Here is a 6,967-nt window from a genome sequence, read left to right as displayed (position 1 = left end):
CACATGCCAAGGGACCGCCTTGCTTTGTCTCTGAAAAATAAATACTAACAGGAGCGCATCCTTTTTTTCATCCGGTGTAATTTGTGATAGAATAAGCCCAGAAATTTGGGTCTGGAGTGGAAAAGGAATTTCTGTGTGTAAAACCAGACCTGAGCACTTCATCTGGACCCTCAAAGACACCATCAGGATGAAGGGTTTGTGTAGTTTGTGTTGCTCTTCCAGGCTGGCATCAAAGCAGGGGCTGTTCACACGTCTCAGCCTGGTGCCTTTAGGTTGCCTGCTGCAGTGTTTATGGCTGAAGCTGGTGTGTAGAATTGATCTGTCACTGTAAATTTGGACACCAACACCTCAGTCATCTGACACTTTCCCCCTACTCAGTGGTTGCTGTGTCTCATCCTTTCCTTTCAAATCACTGGGAGCCAAGACGGCTGATGTCTTATTACCTGGGAAGCACAGGGGTAACTGGAGAGGTGGGGGATAGCAGCAGTGAAGGTGTTGATCTGAGTGACCCCACTCCATGGTGGCTGTGCTTGTGTTGGTGGCCTTTCATCTCCATGTGCAGTATCGCTGTGCATCACGTGGCATGCTTTTTCTTTACCTTGGATGGGCTAATGTTGTCTAGTTCTTGCATTGCTTAGCCCAGTGTTTGAAAATGTTGGTCCCCTGCCTATTTAGCAGCAGTTAAAGATGATTGTTTGAAAGCGTAGTTCACAACCTGCTGCTGCAGGCACCTCCTGCCCACACCATCCTTGCAGCTGAGCAAAGAACTTGCAATCTGCCAGGAAACAGGCATCTGGGACGCAAAGTTGTCTTCTCAGTTGGCATGCTTTCAGGATGATAAAAGCCTTCATGCGTTTTTTTGGTCGGTTAGTTGGTCGTTTGGTTGGTTGATGGGTTTTGTTGTTGTTTAGTTATTTATTTGGTTGATTTTTATTTGGTTTTGTTTGTTTTGTTTTCTTTAAGATAGCAGGGTGGGGAAAAATAGCTTCCAAGCTGTAAAGGGTAGTTATGCTGGAGGGAAGGGCGGGGGCCTGACCTGGCAGCTCTAGACTTTGCAAGATGTGAGTAAGCAGTGAATGTACTGCAAACTCAGGGCTGGGAAAAAAAATAGGGCTGCTTTTTGCAGCTGCTTTTCTTTCTTGTTGATGATTTTGCTCACAGAAAGTGTATGTGAAAGCAGAAACCTGGGTATCCAGCCCATCTGGTGGTGCCAGTGGATATTTTCTGCTACACTCAAAGAACCCAGTGCGGTGGGTGGAGTGAGATTCTCCTTTACCAGCACTCATGGGTAGTTGTCCTTGATTCACAGATTGCAAAGGCTTTTTTTTTTTTTTTTTTTCTTGAAATTTTTTCTTTTATAGCAACTGTTGCAACACCTATGTTTCTCCCTGGTACCAGCAGTGGCACCTCATACTTTGTTTCTTCTGGCCAGAGGTTGCTTCAGGCCAGCTGCATGTCTCATGAAAGCATGGTGAATCACAGGACCTGGTCCTTATTCATTTAACACAAGCGAGTCACTATGGCATGTATGCAAACTCCCTCCTTTCTTCCACTTGATGGCTTCTCTGCCCTGGAAAGCTTTCCTAGCACATTTCATGCAAGGAGTCACCTGGTCCCCTTCTGTGGTGGTTTTGCCTCGCTGTGCAGCTGAAATCCACCACAACGGCTCTCTCACTCTCCCTGCTCAAAGAAAAAAAGGGGAGAAAATACAATGGAAAGGGCTCAAGGGTTGAGATAAGGACGGGGAGATCACTCAACAATTATCGTCACGGGCAAAACAGGCTCAGCATAGGGAGATTAATGCAATTTATTGCCTATCACTAGCAGACTAGAGCAGTGAGAAACTAAAAGCAAACTAAAACCACCTTCTTCCCATCCACCCTCTCCACCTCCTCTGTGCCTGGCAGCAGTGCCCGGCTCATGCCTTGGTCTGGTGCAACTCCAGGCCCTTGGCTGCATTCCTCACCCAGTGCTTGGGGTGTCAGTGGCAACCAGTGCAGAGCACTGGTGATAGGAGCCTTGGGCCTCTGCTTCAGCATGGTTGCTCTTCTCTGCTGCCTGGACCCAAGCAGGCTGTGACTCAGCCCAGCTGTTGTTTTCCGTGCTGCAGCCTGGGCTAGGTCTTGTCGCCCATCCAGCTCCACAAGTCAGTTCCCCAGGGAGCAGAGTGTCTGGCAGAAATGGAGATCCTGGGACACTAGAAAGACTACAGAATTTTCCTCTAAATAGTAAGTAGCGCTGAACTTCTTTCTTCCATCCCTGTCCCTGCATGCTCTGCCTGCGCAGCACAGGGACTGCTCCAGTCAGCAAGCTGCCTCTGGCCAGTTGTGCTGAAGGGTGTGTGGCCGGCCTAGCGTGCAGGAGGATCTGAGAGGTTCAAGCTACAGTGACTCTTTCCCCTTCCAGCGAAGAAAAAATGGGGTAAAATCTGAGTATGCCTGGCAGAACAGAGACCAGTATTAGTGACCTCCCTCCTGCACGCTCCGGCAAGAGCAGCAAACCCTTTCTCTGCAAGGCATTATTTTTCCCTCCACATGCCCTCTTCCCTAGCTGATCCTTACATTTCCCGGATTTTATGAAGCCTCTTGGGCACGTGGAGGTGTTTATTTTGCTTGTTATCTACAGTGCAAATACTTCTGAAGCTAACCCAAGATGGGTTCCTTGCAGATGTAGCAAGAGCAGCAAGAGGGAGCCTGAGGAGATACAGTTGCATGCAATACTGAGCTGCTCAATGTTTTGGAAGCAGATGAGATTGGCACCAGCACATCTTCCTTTCATCCACACGTTACATGAGAGAGGAGGGAGGTGAATCATCTGACCACAGCTTTGCTAGTGGCTTGTCCCTGCCCTGAAGCATGGGTTTCACCATAGCTTTTTTGCGGCATCCTTTGTCCGTTGCTTTTTCTGCCCTTGATAGCTGTCCTGCCGAGACATGTCATCATCTTTCCTTGTCCTGCCTTTTTCCGGAATGCCCAAGGAGATGTAGAACAAGCCAGATTCACAGGGATTCCTTCTCTAAGGGAAGAAGTCCTGCTCTTCACTTCCTGACCTTTAACCAGTTTCTAATCCCAGGAGGTCTCTACCTCTTATCCTGCAGCAGCTCAGTTTCTTTAAAAGCTTTTGAGCATTCTTTAAGAGCTTAAGAGCATTGCCACGTGCCATTTGGAAATCCATGTAAAGCTTTGTTAATTGGATCTCCTCTATCTCTGTACTTGCTGTTTCCTTGCAAGGGAAAATCGTACCCTGTGATGGTAAATCTTCCCCAACATGATAACTGTCTGGGCATCTGCTGATTCTGCTCTTGCAGTTTGCTTCAGTTTATCTGGTAGCTGGCTTTGTGTTTTTATTTTGACAAAGAGTCCAATTCAGACATTTTCTCTGCAAAAGACAGCGTTGCCTCTCAGAAGCTAGTGATCCGCATTTCAGGGCAGAAGCAGAGCAGCAGCTGGATGAGACCTGGGGAGCACTGCATGAGGGGCATCTGGCTTGGCATGCTGCTGGCAGGAGCCCAGTGGTAGACAGATGAATTTCCAGTCTGTAAACCCCAACTCTGGGGGGGGAAAAAAAAAAAAAAAAGGTTTATCAGAGTTAGACTTGTGATTAAAAACAACAAAATAACACTCTATATATGAAGGTGGTAAGATGCACAGATGAAAGGAAAATGCATTATATGCTGAAAAAAACATTTCCAAAAACATGCAGAATAAATGGTCATCTTCAGCTCCCTGAAGCTGGTCCTTTGTTGGCGCCCGAGGAGCAAGAGTCGCGGCTTGTTATTTCTCAGCCCGGTCCATAAGCCTGGGTGGGTGGGTGGGGGAGTTCCGGCAGCTCATACTGGGACTGGTGTCAAGATCAACTCTCCTGTTGGAGATTTATTGGATGAACAGTGGCGTGAGAATTTGTGTGGTGGCTTTTTTTCTTAACAAAGTCAGTTGTTTCCTTATGAAGACGTTGTTAAATAGCACAAACAAAACTGGGCTTTGCCAGAAATGTCATTAAGATTTAGACCTTTGCATCCAAATGCTCTGGGACTTCCCAGATCACTGGTTTCAAGTAGGATACATAAAAATATAAGCTAAGGGTTTCTCTCTGCTTTAACGATCGGTGTTTCATGCCAGAAGGGGTGTGCCTCTGCTCTGGGATGGTGCCGGTATCCCTGTTTGAACTTGCTGTGGTTCGTACATGAAACACTCCTGTTGCTGCACAGGTCCACGTGTGTCAGCCCCGCGTGGCTCGTTGTCCCTGTGCCTATGGTAGAGCCCCGTCTATCCCCTGATGCCACCTACGGGTTTGCTCTGCTGCCGTGGGGCAGTGAGGATGTGGCAGTGAGGTCCAGACCCTTGTGCAGCCAGCTGCACAGCTTTAGTCAAGCAAGGATTTTGGTGTTTCAGTCTAGCACGAGCTCTCTTTGCAACCAAGTGAGGCACAGCTGGGAGACAGGAACCCAGCCAAGATGTCTGGAGGCTGTCGTGGCTGCTGGGAAACTCAGCTGTGTGCTGGGGCAGGCGGGGCGGGGAAGGTCAGTGGTGTTCAAGAGGCTGCCAGAGGCAGCGCTGGTTTGTTCGGTGCTAGGAAGGCGCTGGGACGCTTGATGATGCTCGGCCTGCAGTTTACTGCATAGGATGCTGGCAGCTTGAAATGTAGCGTGTGACACATCATTCACTTGATCTTCCTGGGATAGTTATCTTGATTTCAGTGGCACAAGTAGAAGAGGAAGCTGAGACAAAGAAATATCCAAAACAGGAAGCCACTGCAAAGGGAACAAATGTCAGGGCCTGTGTAGGTGAAGCAGATGATGCTGGGACATCCTCCTAGGGGAAGAAGATAAAGAAGAGAGAGCAGCTCCAGCACACGCACCCCTTTGTCCCATGCTCAGCCAGCCTGGCAGGACAGATGGATGAATGGCAGAAGAGAGGACAGACTGTTCTCGCAGCTGAAAACTTGCTCCATATTTAAGCATGCCTTTTGTCCAACGTGACCTCTGTTTGAGCTATTGAGGGGCAGGAATCAGCCAATGCAAGGGGGAGGCAAGAAGGAGAGCTGCTTACTTGGGGGATATTGCTGTTCCCAGCCCTTGGCTCTCAAGGGCTTTCCAGGTAGTTGGCTGGTCAAACCCAGGCTCCAGTGCATCCCAACAGCATCTGTCCTCTCTGAAGCTCCTGGCTTCAGCTCCTCCTATTTTATTGCTGATTTGTGATGTCCAGGGGTGGCCATGACCTTGCCACTTCTTTAAACTGGAGACTCTGTGCTTGATTTGCTGATTGATGGTTTGGCATCCTCCTTAGGGAGGAAGACTTCATGTTGTTGGCAAAAAAACGTTGTGAATGCATGTGCCAAACTCCATGATGCCATAGCTGAAAGGGGCGGAGCAGTGCTCTGACACTGCTAAGTAGCTGAATGACTACCCTGCGGGTTAATCTCACTCAAAAGCAATGCAATTTTTTTCTGTTGGTTGGTCACATGGAGACTCAGCTCTTGCACTGACAGTGGAGCCATGGCCCAGAGATGTGGCCAGCAGCTTGGCTCTGGAAGAGGTGTCAGTGCACCGGGGCAAGACGATGTGCCTGTGTTTACAGCTATTTTGGGTATGTTTAATCTGAGTGTGTTTGCAGCTGTCCTGGATACATTTAATCACCGCTCGCCAATGCAAAGGTTAATCTAAACACCTTCCACTTCACTCAGTTAAACAACTACTGCCTGTCTCATGAACTCATCTGTTGGCGGTTTGGGAGCCGGGAGGTATTACTATGGAAGAAGAGGTTAACTCTTAAAGAGCTGCTGCTGTTCTCTGATGATGTACATAGCTGCCTGTTGGGAAGGTCTTCTGCCCAGAAGCACAGCAAGGGCTGCTTTGAAGGGTGCCTTGTCTGCCCTGCAGGCATTAGCGTGGGGCTCCTGCTGCGTGCTGTGGGGCTACAGCCAAGTGCTGGGGGCTCTGCACGGCTCAGCGTGCAACACGGGCTGCTCCATACAATAAGCAGATGCAGGGTGAGCCCTGAGGTCTGCTAGCCCTGCATGCTGCAGTAATGCTGACAGTGGCCAGCCTAAGGGCAGTGGCAAACCAGTTCAAGCAATGGGGCCTCACGCATTTTTCAGCCTCCTGCAGCCTGTGTCTTGGGATTTCTAAACCAGAGATGTTGTTTTTAATAACCCTTGCTGGATTAGTCTTCCAGTTTTTCCTCCTTGTATTTTGCAACATTTGTTTTGTTGCTGTTGTGTTTATTTTCCTTTTTGCACTCCTTTTTGCACTCTGGCACAGCTCCATGAAACTATGAGCTTGTTCTGCCACACACTAAGGCCTCGCTGCCAAGCAGTAGCAGCCATCCCAGGGCTGTGGGAGCTGCTGTCCGGTGCTCTGTGGTTATCTACACTGCGTTTCCTCTGCTGCTTTCTTCTGGCCTCCTCAGCCAGCCTTGTGAAGCCTTCCTGCAGTTCTCTGTGTTTGGTCTTCTCTTTAGGACCTTGGTGTGTGTACTGGCAATAAACCCCACCACCCTGCTGCTGTCTCCTTCTCCAGGTCATTTATGACAGTGCTGAAGAGCATGGTTTGCTGCCTCAGGTTCTTGTGGGTCTCCTCTGTGAAAACTGTCTGTTGCTTGCACCCTGCATTTCCTATCTTTGTAATGAACAGTTTATAACTGCAAAGACCTTTTCCCCTTGTTCCACTACGGCCTGACACACTTGGGAGTGTTGGTGGGTAAGCCTGCTGAACACCTGTAGAAGTCCAAGCAGCCTCTGTCAGTTGACCTCCCTTATCCATGTGTGGAGTTCCAGTAGCTGTGTCCCTTGCCAGGTGCCATGGTTAATGCTGAATTTGTGGTTTCTGCTCTTTGGATTGGTTTGTGCAGATCTGCCTGGTGCGGACACCGTGCTTGGCTGGGTCTTCCCTAAATTCTAATGATTTAAAAAACGGCTTCGCAATGGTCACCAGGGTGGTTTCAGCAAAATCTGAGTCAACATGCTTCAC

The sequence above is a fragment of the Aythya fuligula genome, chromosome 6 (assembly GCF_009819795.1).
Source record: "Aythya fuligula isolate bAytFul2 chromosome 6, bAytFul2.pri, whole genome shotgun sequence".
NCBI classification, from domain to species: Eukaryota; Metazoa; Chordata; class Aves; order Anseriformes; family Anatidae; genus Aythya; species Aythya fuligula.
This window is presented reverse-complemented; position numbering follows the sequence as displayed.